Source organism: Schistocerca cancellata, chromosome 2 (assembly GCF_023864275.1).
Source record: "Schistocerca cancellata isolate TAMUIC-IGC-003103 chromosome 2, iqSchCanc2.1, whole genome shotgun sequence".
Classification (NCBI taxonomy): Eukaryota; Metazoa; Arthropoda; class Insecta; order Orthoptera; family Acrididae; genus Schistocerca; species Schistocerca cancellata.
This window is the reverse complement of record NC_064627.1, coordinates 667,336,488-667,351,536: the sequence shown is the minus strand read 5'-3', so window position 1 is coordinate 667,351,536 and position 15,049 is coordinate 667,336,488. Positions and strand designations below refer to the sequence as shown.

The 15,049-nt window shown below is 39.1% G+C and overlaps 1 protein-coding gene across 1 annotated transcript in view; it reads right to left on the bottom strand.

Annotated features, from left to right (window-relative positions):
- Positions 1-15,049, bottom strand: part of LOC126162375 (poly(A)-specific ribonuclease PARN-like) — a 306,143-nt gene that overhangs the window by 174,331 nt on the left and 116,763 nt on the right. The window lies entirely within an intron of this gene.

Here is a 15,049-nt window from a genome sequence, read left to right as displayed (position 1 = left end):
TTCCTTTTTCACGTGCTTTGTCTGGTTTGAATTGATTGCTTAATTTTCTTTGATCTGATAAGTGCCGTTCTCTTTGTTATAGGTGTTGACGTCACTCTAAGTTGAAGATGCTTTGTCACATTCTGATAATGTTTACGGCCTGTCGCCGCTCGCGTCATGGCTTGCTTTTGTGCGTGCCTACCGCCGCTTTTTTTTTTTTTTTTTTAAGTAGTGGAATCGTCTCATTAGCGAAACAATGGCAAGAGACTGCTATTTGTTGTTACTTACACTGCTGCGTTCTTTGATAATGATCGACAAGAACCAAATAATAGACTGCGTATGATAGACAGAAGATCTGAACGAGAGTTTAGCGAAAATTCTCAGTTTGAAAATCTTTGCAGATTCCTCTTTAGTACATTACATTCTGCACAGAAATTAGAGTCATCTTAGATTTAAAAATCTAGTCAATTGCCGTGCTTCATTTCTGACTGTATCACTATTACGCATAAGAATAATACGAATATAAACATGACATGCATATTCTTCCGCGTTTGCTGTTGTCTCACTCTAGTTTCGTAGTTTATTAGGCAGACAGAATTTAAATGAGATAGCAGCAAACACGAAAGAATACATGGCAAAATGTTTATATTCGTATTATTCTTATGGTGAAGACAATACTGCATGTGATTCAAAATTCTTACAAGTTCCTATTGGCAACCGTCTCTTCTCACAGGTAGGAAAAAATTCAGAACGTGGAGTTGGCCATATTGACAAACATCCCTAACAGCCTTGCCAGTCGGATTTTCGTAGTACATTGAAACGTTGTAACATTCGAAGATGAACAATACAGAATTTGTATTTACTTCGATGGATAATGTATGAAAATGCAGTGGTCGAAACTCTGGGCAGAGGAAACAAAGCTCGTCTTCCACTTTTTTTTTATTTATTTATTGACGCAGAAGTTTTGGCGCCAGTATTTATCTTTGTGCCTGCAAAGCATGTCTGTATAGCGCTACATATATTCGACGGCAAGTTGTGGCGACACGTACCAACATTTTTCAGAACTTCCGCTTACTTTGCACTCGATTCTACGCCGCAGGCGGTTTTTTGGATTACAAAAACCGGAAAAAAAGTGCGGCTTAGATTCGAGTAAATACGGTACTCGGAGAAGGAAGAAAAATTCCCGGATTTCCTGGTTAAAAATACACTTTCTCCCAGGTGAAAATACACTTTTTTCCGTGTTAAGTGACAGTATACTTTCTCTCGGAACTGTAAAACTTATTAATCCATTGAATCGTTATGGTTTTATACACCGGCGCAGAATTTCCCGGCACTTCACAAAACTAAACTTAGGGGGGAAAGAAACACGTTTTGAAAAGATCTGCGATATACAGCAACATGTATGTTCCAACTATTCGTATTATGAAAGTATAAATTCGAGTTCCATGAAACACCGCATGTTACTTTCCAAAGCATTGAAATTGAGACTGCGATGTGCTTTTGTAAGGCGGCCATAGCTCATATCACACGAACTTGCCAGATGATGACAGTGGATACTCAAAGCATAGGACACTTGATGTAGTCAGCCAGTAGCAACATCGCTGTTCAGTAGCGCGACCACATAAATAGGAAAAGTTAATGGTTTAAATTAATAACCATAGTGTTGCTACACGAAAAGCAAAGTTTTCACATATAATATGGGTCTCAAAGATTAATAAGTTGCACGAGAATCTAAGCTTTCACATATAATATTGACCTTTTTGCGCATGTTGCACTTGAAGGTACATCGCATAAATGTGCCGGTAAAATTTTTAATAACGAAATCAACGTCTGATCATCTGGGTTCGAAATTCTTCTATCAGTCGTCCTCAAAGAGTTGATTTTAATATTAGAATCAAACGCTCTGTGATTTAAGAAATTTGTCATACATTCTCGTACATAGTTCATCTTGCGTAAAAGGAAATTTACTTTGAAAGTAACGCTTTTCAAACCACCATTCACAATATTTTCCCGCGACCTGTTAGAAATAGGTTCATTTCAGTAGTTGCCAGAGAGCGTCAGGTAACAGGCGTCACTGCACTTGCGCAGCTACGATGACGCAGGAAGCCCGTATGTTCATACGTGTAAACCATTAAAATATATTATGTCATAAAAGAAAAAAGACACCAGAGGATACTCCAAGAGCATCAAAATTATGTGAACCATACTAAAATGCATAATTTGGCTTAAAGCGTACATTCGTATGTCCAGATTCGGATGTATATTTTCTTGGAGTACGAGTACTGTGTTATCTGATGTTTGGTTCTTTATTATGGCATAATGCCATACGTGGTAGAAGATGAAAATGTGGGCTTGAAATGCAGCAAACAGATGAAACTAGCCAATAGAGTGGAATTAAGCACTTCGTTTCAAATAAATTGACTGCATCAGGGGAAGAGATTAATAAAAGCCAAATTTTTTTTGCAAACCGACAAAAATAACTTCATTGTTCTAGAAAGCAATTAATGCTTGACTGTCAGAAAGGTGGAAATAAAATAAAAGGTCAAACTAATAACTTATTTTAGCCTTCCATAATTATGTGAATGTATTTTAATTCACTTGATAGCTCCAGGCCACAGAAATCCATTTTGTTTTCATCTGACATTAGAGCAATAAACAGAGAGGAAACAGCAAAATCATTAAACGTAAACACAGGTCACGTAGAGACACCCACCTCCCCACTACACAACTCAGACTGTTCTGTGTATCAGTCCCGGATCTCCAGTGTTTCAGGTACGAAGCAAAAATAAAATCGACTTTTCAAAAAATGTTCACTTTGCAGCACACATCTCTCTGAAGAGTCTGATACACAAAACATGTATCTTAGAGGAAATGAAAGACATACTATTTGATCTTAAGAGTGCCAAAGTGCAGTGGCATGCGTCTTCCCAAAGCATTCTTCTATCGCACTTCACTGTGTTTCGCTATGTCGAATTCAAACGTGTATATTTTGTAATGGATACTATCAAACTACATTTAGGACAATGGAAATTAAAATGTCCACTGGATGGGATTGGGAGAACAAGAACTCTTCAGAAAATTTGCACTCTTTATTGCCTGTTAGCTAATTACTTTCTGTTTTGGATGACATAAAATTAAATATGGGATACTTAAAACCAGTAAAGACAAGTGACAAGCAAGACAGTACATGTTTCTTCAACCCTTAAGCCCTAGCATATTTTTCTCTCTAATCTTGCTACGGCTTTACATGGCGTGCTTTCCTTTCTGCGAAAGAATCTATTACCTCATCAAAGTTCATCAAACGTTTTGCTGCATGGAAAAACAAAATGTCGTTGTCTAATACTGAAACAGCTGTTAATACAAATAATACCCAAGACTGGTGTGGTTTCTCGAGCTTATTATGTGTATTTTGTTACTGTGTGCTTGATAAAATGAAGCAGGCCTGTCTAGTATTGCAGCAATTGTAATACACATCAAACAAATGAGACTGTTTTGGAACGAATGGTCATTTTAAAGACACGACAGAATATAATACACCATGTACCAATATCAAATGCCTGTTAGACCCACTACGAGTAAAAAGTTTTATGTTAGGAAATAGTTTCACATTTCTTTCATATGCTTCAGCTTCTCAAGCCTGAGATAGAAAAGTAGTAGCACAAAAATTTTTATATAAATTTTTAATCGTCATATTCTTCTATAATTAGTGTGATGTCCCCGTTTCTTCTCCTTCCATGTTCTAACAAACAATCTTGTCATCACTAATTCTGTAACTGTTCCTGCCAGGGTCAAAACTTAGTCTCCGGTTAACTTCACTAACCCTACCACAATCACCGGTTTAGTTGTCCCACGTTTATTCACTGGTTATGCGTTATTATGTTTTCGTACAATGCGTTTTCCACGCTACTCCCAGAATAGAATTTAAGCGCCTGTTAGCTTGGGACTGTACAACTGGCCCTTACTAGTGTAGAGGTCTTGCCAAACATTTTCTGTCAAAATTTCATTTTCTTGGATACAACAAGAAGACAATACGTAATCTATCTTACCTGTTATTCCTGTTCAGGTAGTCTGAATCTATAGTTTTCGCTAGTAATTATAACAACACTGATCATTCGCAAACCCAGTCAACAATATAAACAGCGATTGACATTCATCCATTCGGCTTTATTACGCTCAGCTGCTATAGCTTCGTCCCCTTTTGTCTGCAGGAATTTTATTTCTAGGTTGACAGGGATTCCCCAGGCAGAGACAGCTCGTACACTAAGTGCGCATTCAAAAATCAACTTATGATTCATTCAGAAATCCACTTATAATGTGTTCAAAAACTAACAGGGATGTATTTCAAAATTATATGAATAATCAATATACCAATGCGTACTGGATGTTAGACACTTTTTGAAACAAGGTTTTTTTTTTTCCTCAAGAATATGAATTTAGTGACCCCCTTCCCCCTTCCTGAAATTGCTGCTGGGGGCAGACACCCCAGTTTGCCCCAGCCCCATAGATCCGGGCCTGTTGCGCATGCTGAATCTGGCAGCTTGAGCGCACCAGTACAATTTTTCTGGACAGCATCTGACTGCTTGCTGCTACTGCTTATACAGCTAAGAGAGAGACTGCTGTAGACAGAAGCGGGAGAAGGTATTTACTACTCATACACGACTTGACTGCGCATGCACATGAGCCCACTCGCAACTTGCTCAAACGAATCAATTTAAACAGTTGTGACATCATGCTCATCGGAGGCAATTTGTTGTTCTGAAGCATTGCATAGTCTTCCTTAAGCCTTTGACACATTTTGCTGTTTGCAGACGCTTGTATGAGCACCGTGTTTTGTTGTTCCATATGACGCATTTTGTTTACAACTTAAGTTTTATTTTAGTTTTTCTTGTCTCCTTCACGTTTTATTGCTGCAGTATTATTCTGTAGAACCAGGATACTGTAATATCCTTTGTTAGATTATTGGTTCTTAACAGTCAAAATTACAAAAATCTAACTGAAAACTAAAATAATGACAAAGTGCCGGAATTCTAAAAAAATTCCTGGGTTCTTCCCGGATGAAAAAATTCCCAGGCTTTTCCCGGATCTCCCGGTTGTCCCGGATCGTATACACCCTGGTTCAATATCTCCAACTGTTGATAAGGTATAATGGATGATCTGATTTGATTTGATTTGATTTTTTATTGGTCTGTTTTTATCATATAGCACAAATTGTACAACTGATACTGGACAGGTCAAAGATAAGTTACAATAATACATAGTATTTGCAAAATAGTAGGCAAATTAAAATTAGGTACCTATTACAATTAATTGTGTTACTTATACAGAAATTCTCTTACAGAATAGAAACAGTGCTTTATTAGAAATGCCTTTAGTTTAGCTTTTAATAGTGGATGAGTAGTATTTTTTATTTCCTCTGGTATCTTATTGCATAGTATTACACCAATGTTAATTATACTCCTCTGATAGGTGATTGTTCTGTGATATTTTTGATGTATAGCTGCATCAAACCAGTCTCAGGACTGAAGACCACAACAACAACAATAACAACAACAACATTTGATTCCCCTCTGATACTACAGTTGTGTACATTTTTGTTCTGTAGCACTTTGCCTGTTTTCAGAAGGTAGCCCCTAGTGAACAAGATAGTTTCATAAATGAATAAACTTTGAACATTTAGAACAACAAGTTCAATAAAATGGGATTTACAGGACTCCATCTTTTTAAAGCCACACATTATTCTTAAAGCCCTTTTTTGCATTCTAAAAACCTTTACACTGTGAGTTGAGTATCCCCAGAAAATGATCCCATATCGGATTAGTGAGCGGAACTGTGCATAGTATGCCTGCAGTACTGTTGTTTTGCTTGTTGTAGCCTTTAAAATTCGTAGGCCATAGCACACAGATGATAGTTTTCTACACAAGTTATTTACATGTGTGTCCCACTTTAAGTCTTAATGAACCCAAAGACCCAAGAATTTTGTGACACTTACATTTTCTAGGGGATCATTTTTTAATTGGGCTTGAATAGACATTTGATTAGTTGGAGGAATTAAATAAAAATCAACACACACAGTTTTTTTCAGTATTTATAATGAGTTTGTTTTTTGTGAACCACTCAGAAAGTCTTTTCATAGAACATTCTGCTGTGTACCGCAAAGTTTCTAGACTGGATCCAGTGAGCAATATGCTGGTGTCATCGGCAAACAGGATAGTTTTTGTGGGACTCATATATTCAACTAAGTCGTCCACATAAATCAAGAAGAGTAGTGGACCTAAGGTTGAGCCCTGTGGTACACCATATTTTATTGGTAATTCCCTAGAAAGAAAGGAGTTGTTTCTTATTTTATTCATTTTGTTGAATTCATACAGAAGTGATACTTTCTGTCTGCGGTTTTTTAGGTATGAACACAACCAGCTATGTGCTACACCTCTTACTCCTCGTCTTTCTAATTTTTCGAGCAGAGTATTATGGTCCAGGACGTTGAAGGCTTTTGATAGATCTAGAAAAATACCTGCAGCTAATTTATGTTGATCAAGGGATTTTAAAATGCAGTCAAAGAATTCGAATATTGCTGTGTGTAGATTTAGACTTTCTAAAACCATGTTGTTGTACTGTAAGAGGCACATAATTTATTTATGAAACTTAAAAGCCCGTCATAGAAGAGTTTTTCTAGAATTTTTGAGAAGGAACTTAACTGTGACACGGGTCAGTAGTTTGATATTTTTTCAGAAGAACCTTTTTTTTAGCAGTGGTGAAACTTTTGCTATTTTAACAATATCTGGAAATACACCAGCTTTTAAAGAGAGGTTGAAAATTTATGCCAAGCGGTTTGCTATGTGGTGAGCGCATGCTTTTAATATGAAATCAGGTACTTCATCAAGACCACTTGACATTTTATTGCTTAATGATTTAATTTTACTTATAATTTCATTGGGGTTTGTTTCATACACATACACAGAAGCAGTCGAGATCACTGACTTGCTGGAGAAACTTGGGACTGGTCCTTGACAGTGTACTTGAATGAGGTCTTCAGCTAGTAAGGTGAAGTATTCATTGAATTTTTCCACAACTGAATTTGGGTCTGTGACTTTTGAGCCTTCTAGTGTTAATGATACATTCTTTTTCTTTGGCACTGAACTACAAGTTTCTTTCTTTATAACTCTCCACGTGGATCTCATTTTGTTAGATGAGTTTCTTATCAAATTGTCATTCTATTTAATTTTTGCCTCTTTGACTACTCTACCATAGATTCTTTTGTAGGCTTTTGAATAATCTGCGAATTCTTGGGTTACTCTTATATTTCTTACAAGAGTACTGCAGAAATCTGTTTCTCTCACTGGAAATTTTTATGCCTTTAGTTACCCACTGCTTATTATTGTTAGGTTTTACTGTTTTTACTACTTTTGGAAATGCTACATTAAAATACTGAAGAAAGATGCTCTGAAAACTCCTGTACATGCTATCAACATTGTTCTGAGTAGCGATGCTTTCCCAGTTTTCCTTCGCCAGTAAGAGATTAAAAATTCTAATGTTATCTTCAGAAAAGGTTCTTTTTTCAACTACTTTTCCGGAACTGCTACTACTTGCGGGCATTTATATACACAGCAGCTATGCCTCATGATCACTATAACCCATGCTCAGTACTCTGCTTGTGAATCTGTAAGTTGTTACTGAGATGAGTATTTGGTCAATAATGGAATTTGTGCATTCTGTTAGTCTTGTTGGGCAGTGTACTGTGGGGATCATATTGAATGTGTTGGTCATATTTATCAAAGCATCTCTAGTGCTGCTGTCTTTTGAAAAATCAATATTGAAATCCCCACAACACACTATCTTCATATTTAGTGCACTGATCCTGTTCAGCAGAACCTCTAATTTATTCATGAAGACTGACAGGTTTCCACTTGGTGCTCTATATATGTTAATGACTATGAAATTAAGCTCTGGCAGTTTGGTAATGGAAAGTTCAAAGTCTTTTTCAATTGAGTCAATATAACTTTTACTGACATCACAGAACTTTATTTGTTCTTTCACAAAGATAGCAGAGCCACCATGTTTGGAAAACTCTCGGCTAAAATGACTTGCTACTCTATATCCTGAGATTGAGGTTAATTTTACTTCATCATTTCTAAAGCATTTCTTAATCTCCGTTTGTTTGTCACTTATACTTTTTTCTTCACTCTTCTTCAAAATGCGAGTACATATTTTTTCGGCAAGTAATTTCTTTCCTGGCGTATTTAAATGAAGTCCATGGACTGTATGGAACCTTCGCTCCAATCTGTTTATTCTACAATATCGACATTCTTAAAACTAGCGCATATTTCAGTGATACACTCGTTTGCAACATTAATTTCGCGGTTCACACTCGACCAGGGTGATAAATCATGACAATGTGGGATGTTCACAATGAGTACATTTGTGTGTGTTAAATTATTTAAACATTTCCTCATTTCTGTAATGACCTTGTGTGTCTCATTTCTTTATACATCGTTTGATACTCCTATTAACACTGTGAAATCGTCTTTATTCAAACTAGATATGTCAGTTGATGTTAGGTCCGTTCTTGCACTCAATGGAGCCCCTGGCTTTATAAAACCAGATGCCTTGAAACTACATGTTCTCATCAACATTGCAGAAATTTCACGGCCGTGACTATCACCTAACACACAGATTGTTTTGTGTTTCACACCTTTTGTAACCGGAGGATTTAAGGTTCTTCTTCTCACCTGACTAGTGTTGCTCTTTTGCCGCATGTGTTCTAAATGTTCTTCAGTTTGCAGTTTCGCTGGAGATATGTTTTTTAACTCAGTTTCCTTTGTTGCATTGACGTCTGTGGTAGCGTAGGTGTGCGCACTTATTTTCGGAGCTTTTAGAATATCTCCTGACGCAGTATTTTCACTGTTTCACCTACTTACAATGAGCAATGGTTTGTCTACTTTGTTTTCCAACTTTTCAACCCTTTCCAAAGTGTTCACTGAATCCACAGCAGAAAGCACTTCAAAAGAGCTTTTTTGGACTAAATTTTCACTGTCTTTCAGATCTTTTACCTTCTGAGTACAACTTCCTTCAGCTATTCTCTTCCATTTTCCCAAGACCAAGTCTTCTTTCGTCATTAGCGTCTCACGTTTTTCAGATTGTAGTTTACTTATTTCCACCTTTTGAGCGTCGATTGTAAACTGTAGACTGGATATCCATTCATTCAGCTTCAGTATTTCATTCTTACAACTTGCACACGTTTTTCTTTTACTACCGAAATTTATGTTTTTTCGTGGAGGCACATTATATACTTTCAACTTGGCTGCCATGTTCAAAGAAATATTCAATATGTTAGGTACAGTTTGCACATAGTAATGTATAACCTAATGTGTACCAAACGCAAACTCATAGCAATCCCTGTTTTTCATTGCACACAAGTTAGATTTCAGGCAGTAGATTACTTAACCCTTTTGCAGCTATGCGCACAAGTGTATGCCCTGCAGGTATAATGTCCAGTAGCTACATGCATACATTCACGCCCGGCAGGAAGCATGTCCAGACAAGTAAGAAGGCCCAACAGCTAAGGTCTTCATCTACATCTGCATGTGGAAACAGGTGAAGGTTCACTATAAAATGGCAACTCACTGTTTTTTACATTTCAACACTCCTGAAAATGCTGCGATTATCTTCTCCTCTTTACAATGTTCGAAAGTAATATAGCTTTTTTACCACATCTGGGCCCTTTCTGCTTACGAAATGATCTAATAGATGCAGTTTGATTTCCAAACCAACACAACACAGAAGACACGAACATACATGATTTGAAGGGCATGAATTATCCTTATGAACTGATGTATCATATGTTACAGAAGGAAAACAGTGCAGCAAATACACGCAGTTTCCAAGCAAGGCATGCTGCCACTTGGATCAGAAGACGGAGCACACAAACAAACAAATACAATTTGATTTCCTAATTTTCAAAGTACACATAATACAAAAATATATAATCTGAAAGGGCATGAATTATTCTACAGAACTGGTGTTCAGATTTTCAAAAATCTAGAATAGTGCAGCAAATACACACAGTTTCTCAGAAAACAGTGTGCATGGTCAAACAAATGAAACTGCAACCACTGTGACCATATAGTGATACTGATTTTATGAAGAGTATTGCTGAAGAGTGGTTCTATGCGTACTGGAACATGCAGTTAGCCCACAGTGGCCACAGGTGCAGTGGTCATCGGTCTGAGTAGGCCACCAGCCGACCAGGCACACAGTACATTTGCCCCCATTAACTGGCCAAGCAGGTGGGACACTCGGCCCTTGTAACTGTGTAAGGGTTAATGTCAAAATATCACAGTAACTACGACCATTAACAAAAAGAAAGGCGGTTCATCATAAAGCTGATGAATGAGACTATGAGATGAGAGATAACATTTTTTTTAGCAAATAGCTTCTTTAAATTCGTTTCAGATAGATTGCAGAGTAGTCAAAGTGCAGTGAAGTGGGGAAAAGACTTTTTTGTTCAAAAGAAACAAAGTGCACAGCTCACTAGGCAACAGCAAACTGAGCCAGCTGCCCCTTCGGCGCAGAGGAGGGGACTCTCCCAGAACTGAGAACGAGAATGCATTTTTGCGCAGTTGCCAAGTTCTCTTATACAAACTCTAGCATCTTTTGCTTGTACTGAATATTCTTTTTAAACACACACTATTTCACATAGTCCCCTCTTTAACTAGTATTGTTGAGTACACAGTGTTGACTGCCCGCACGCTAGTCTTTGCCAATCACAGCCCAAAGACAGTTTTGAACATTTCCCCATCCCTGCCCACAGATCGGCACTCTAGGTGGAACAGTCTGGTCCAGGAATTATCCCATATATTTCTATGTAATCTGTAGCAGAAGCCTTGAGACTGACTTCACTTATTCATTACTGTATTTACTCGATTATAAGGGAAAATTTTTCCCAAATTCAACTTTCAAAAACTATGGGGCCATCTTCTGTTCACATTTTAAACTACTGCTGCTGAAGTCAACATTTCTATTTTGCTCAACAGATCAATATAGTTGTCTTCCTTATACACCGAAGCATTCAATGTAGTATCGACCTTGCTCGAATAATCATGTGACATTCGACTCACGTGGTGTGAACGCATGGAATACACGAGAATCTATGAACTAGCCACCACAAATATCTATTGCTCTGCTTAAAATTTGACAATTTTGTGAAACACAGGAGTACATAGAATTTAATGCAATTATCGTACAAAATCTTGTTGTGTTTGAATAGGTTTGCAATAACAGTATTCATAGATCTACGGATATCACACACAAACATATATGTTGCTTGTTAAGCAAAGTTAACATTGGAATGAGAAAATGTTGCCCTTCAAAAAACATTACGTGATTCTGAATGCAAGAATATATTATATTTGTTTATGAGATACTGTAATGATTTGCCAAATGGGTACACCACAAGAACCAAATACTGGATGGTCCTTTCATAGGAGTAAGAAGCCATGCTTCAAATAACCGTAGCCTACGCGAAGATGGCTAAGAAGGAACTTGTCTCGTCAATGTGGCTGCAAGGAGGTATGCCATGGCTGCATTGTGGGCTTCACTAGACGGAGCTTATTATCTGACATTGCAGCCAATCTTCCTCCCGCCAACACAAGACTCTGGATCTCAACAGCGAGGAGACAGCATGCAGGTGATGGCACACTGAAACAAATGAGGATCATGACACGGCTCCTTGTCCTAGATCCACCCTTTCAGTCCTCACAGTCCTCCTTCCACAGTTGTCATAGTTGGAGGAAGGCATCCTGGATATTCTGGACTACTTTACCTGCTAAAAACACTGTAGAGAGTGAAGGGCAGTCAGAGAATCGAAACAGACAAGAAATTTGACACTGGAAGAATGTCTCATCTGCTCCAGTGCCCATAAGATCGCATACAAGTTTGCATCAAAGACAGTAAAGTCTTCAGGCAATCAGACTGTGAGGACATGATCCAGGAAAACAACAGAGCAACAAACTGAGGTCCCCTGTTTAGACCCATCCATAAAGACAGCTTCGTAGCTGTGGTGCTCATATAAAGTGTCAGAAAATATTGCATTAAAAACACAAGTAGGAGTGCAATCTCTCCTGTACTGCACCAAGTCTAAAATTACTCTAGGCCTCTGCAGCAACCAGGTGGCATATGATTAAAAACCTGCATTTGGCGTTCTACTTCCTCTACAGAGTGACTCCAGCACACGCTGCATGCAGATCCCAATTGGCACTGTGGCTCGTCGATAATTGGAGAAAAGGCATTCCAGTGCAGGCGAGCTACAGTGTGGTATGTGGGTGGTGTGTGGTGGTTCCCTGGCCTCAGCACAAAGACTGGGTATGTGACTACTCCTATGAGGACCTATGGCCAGCCAAGTCCCCTCATTGTGGACAACATCAATGATCTTCAAATAAGAAGGCCTTGCCAATCCATATACTGGGCCCTTGTCTTTAAAATGTAGAATGGTGTCCCTCATAAGCAAGTCAGGTAAATTAAAAATATAACGAGAATCAATAAAATACACACACACACACACACACACACACACACACACACACACACACACACATATATTTATTTGCAGAAAACTGAAAACCTGTCTTCGCAGCTCATTCCTCTAACCTCCGCGTTATAAGTTGCAACTGACGGCTTGCAGTTGCGCACTGGAGGAGGAACAGAAAATTGAAAAATCATCCACAAATAAGGAGCACTGTACAGGACTCCTTACTGTAGACATGATACTGTTTATAGCTTTGGCAAAGAAAGTAACACTTGAAACACTGCCCTGCGAGACACATTTCTCCTGCTCAAAACAATCAGACATTGTGTCACCAACTCGGCTCCTGAAAAACCGTTGAGACAGGAGAGACATTAGGAAGATGGGGAGCCCCACTGATGCAGTTGTGTGAGAATTCTGTGGCTCCAAGTACTATTGTATACCTTACTGATAATGAAGAATATGCAGATATAGTGATGTTTACACAGGAAAGCCTGCTGAATAGTCGCCTATAGCATTGTCAGGCTTTCAACAGTGGACTGAAATCTCTGGAATTCACAATGAGTGTGGTTAAGAAGCTGCCTGACCTCTAACAACCAGACCAGATGGTGCTTAACCATTTGCTCTACAGTCTTTCCCATACAGCTTGTAAGGCGAAACTCCCATAACTACCGGGATATGAGTGGTCCTTTCCCAGTTTGAGGAGAGGTTCAGAACTACTTCCCTCCACGAGTTGGGGAAGTTGCCTGTCTGCCATATATGATTAAAACATTTGAGGAGGATTTCCTTTGATGCAGCTGGCAAATGTCAAAGCATGCAGTACTGGATTTAGTCATGAATAGGTGCAGTGTTACCAGTCTCTGACAGTACCGATTCCATCTGCCACACAGTAAAAGGGAAGTTGTAGGACTTAGAACTGTTGGATTTGAAGTCCAACTTGCCCCTCTTGACAGTTGAACGGTAGTAACAAAATGCTAGATCTTGGCTTGCATTGGCAGTAGTTTTTGTAAAATCTGAGTGATGTCTCCAGGTGTTGTTTGTAGATACCCCTGCTTCAGCACTGCTGCTATTGGTGAAGGACTGTATTTACTGAAAATCCTCCAGATGGCTTCCCATACTTTAGTAGAATAAGTGGAACAGTTGACAGAGTCCAAGATTGCTTGCTATAACGATTTCTTGCTCTCCTCAATGACGCCTCGAGCCTTGGCCTTCGTCACTCAAAAGGCTCTGGGCTGTCTGCTGTTGGCTGGCATTCAAACTGTCAAAGAGTCACACACCTGTCCCAGATTGCTGAGTGGCACTTTTCTGTCCAACAAGGTATAGGTCGCCTCCTAAGATGACCGGAGGACATTGGGATGGCTAGGTCAGTGGCACAATGGATCACTTGTGTGATGTGGTCCACACAGCACTGGATGCTATTGTCGTATTCAAGCACAGCCAGCTGGCTGAACAGTGCCTAGTAAGTCTTGCTGATCATCCATTTTGGAGGCTTCTGTTCAACCAGTCCTCCAGCCAGTACGTGGATCCACAGTGAGGAGTAGTCACTGGAATGAGGGTCATCAGTTGCTTCCAACTGTGCTGAGTCTGCAAGGGCAGGAGAGCAGAAAGAGTTCAGTGGCTGTGGACAAGCCAGTAGCAGCTGAGAAATGAGTGGGGTTGCTCATACTGAGGATACACAGGTCCTGAGGCATCACGAGATTCTTCAGGAATCGACCTCTGGGCAAGTATAGTTTGAGCACTATAATACAATATGTACTCTCAGACTTCAAGAAGAATATAATAATCCTGATTCCAAAGAAAGCAGGTGCTGACAGGTGTGAAAATTACAGAACTATCAGTTTAATAAGTCACGGCTGCAAAATACTAACACAAATCCTTTACAGAAGAATGGAAAAAATGATAGAAGCCGACCTCGGGGAAGATCAGTTTGAATTCCGGAGAAAGTACGAACATGCAAGGCGATACTGACCCTGTGACTTCTCATAGAAGATAGGTTAAGGAAATGCAAACCTACGTTTATAGCATTTGTAGACTTAGAGGAAGCTTTTGACAATGTTGATTGGAACACTCTCTTTCAAATTATAAAGGTGACAGGGGAAAAATATAGGGAGCGAAAGGCTATTTACAATTCGTACAGAAACCACACGACAGTTATAACAGTCGAGGGGCATGAAAGGGAAGCAGTGGTTGAGAAAGGAGTGGTGGTGATGTTTGGTTTGTGGGGCGCTCAACTGTGCGATCATCAGTTCCTGTACGAAGTCCCAATTTTTTTCACAGTCCAATTTTTTACACAGTCCTATTGAGCCACTATTACATATGTTGTAATATTTGTGAGGGTAACACAAACACCCAGTCCCCAGGCAGAGAAAATCCCCAACCTGGCCAGGAATCGAACCTGTGGCCCCGTGATCCAGAGGCAGCAAAACTAGCCACTACACCACCAGCTGCGGACGAGAAAGGAGTGAGACAGGGTTGTAGCCTATCCCCGATATTATACAATCTCTACATTGAGGAAGCTTTAAAGACAACAAAAGAAAAATTTGGAATAGGAAG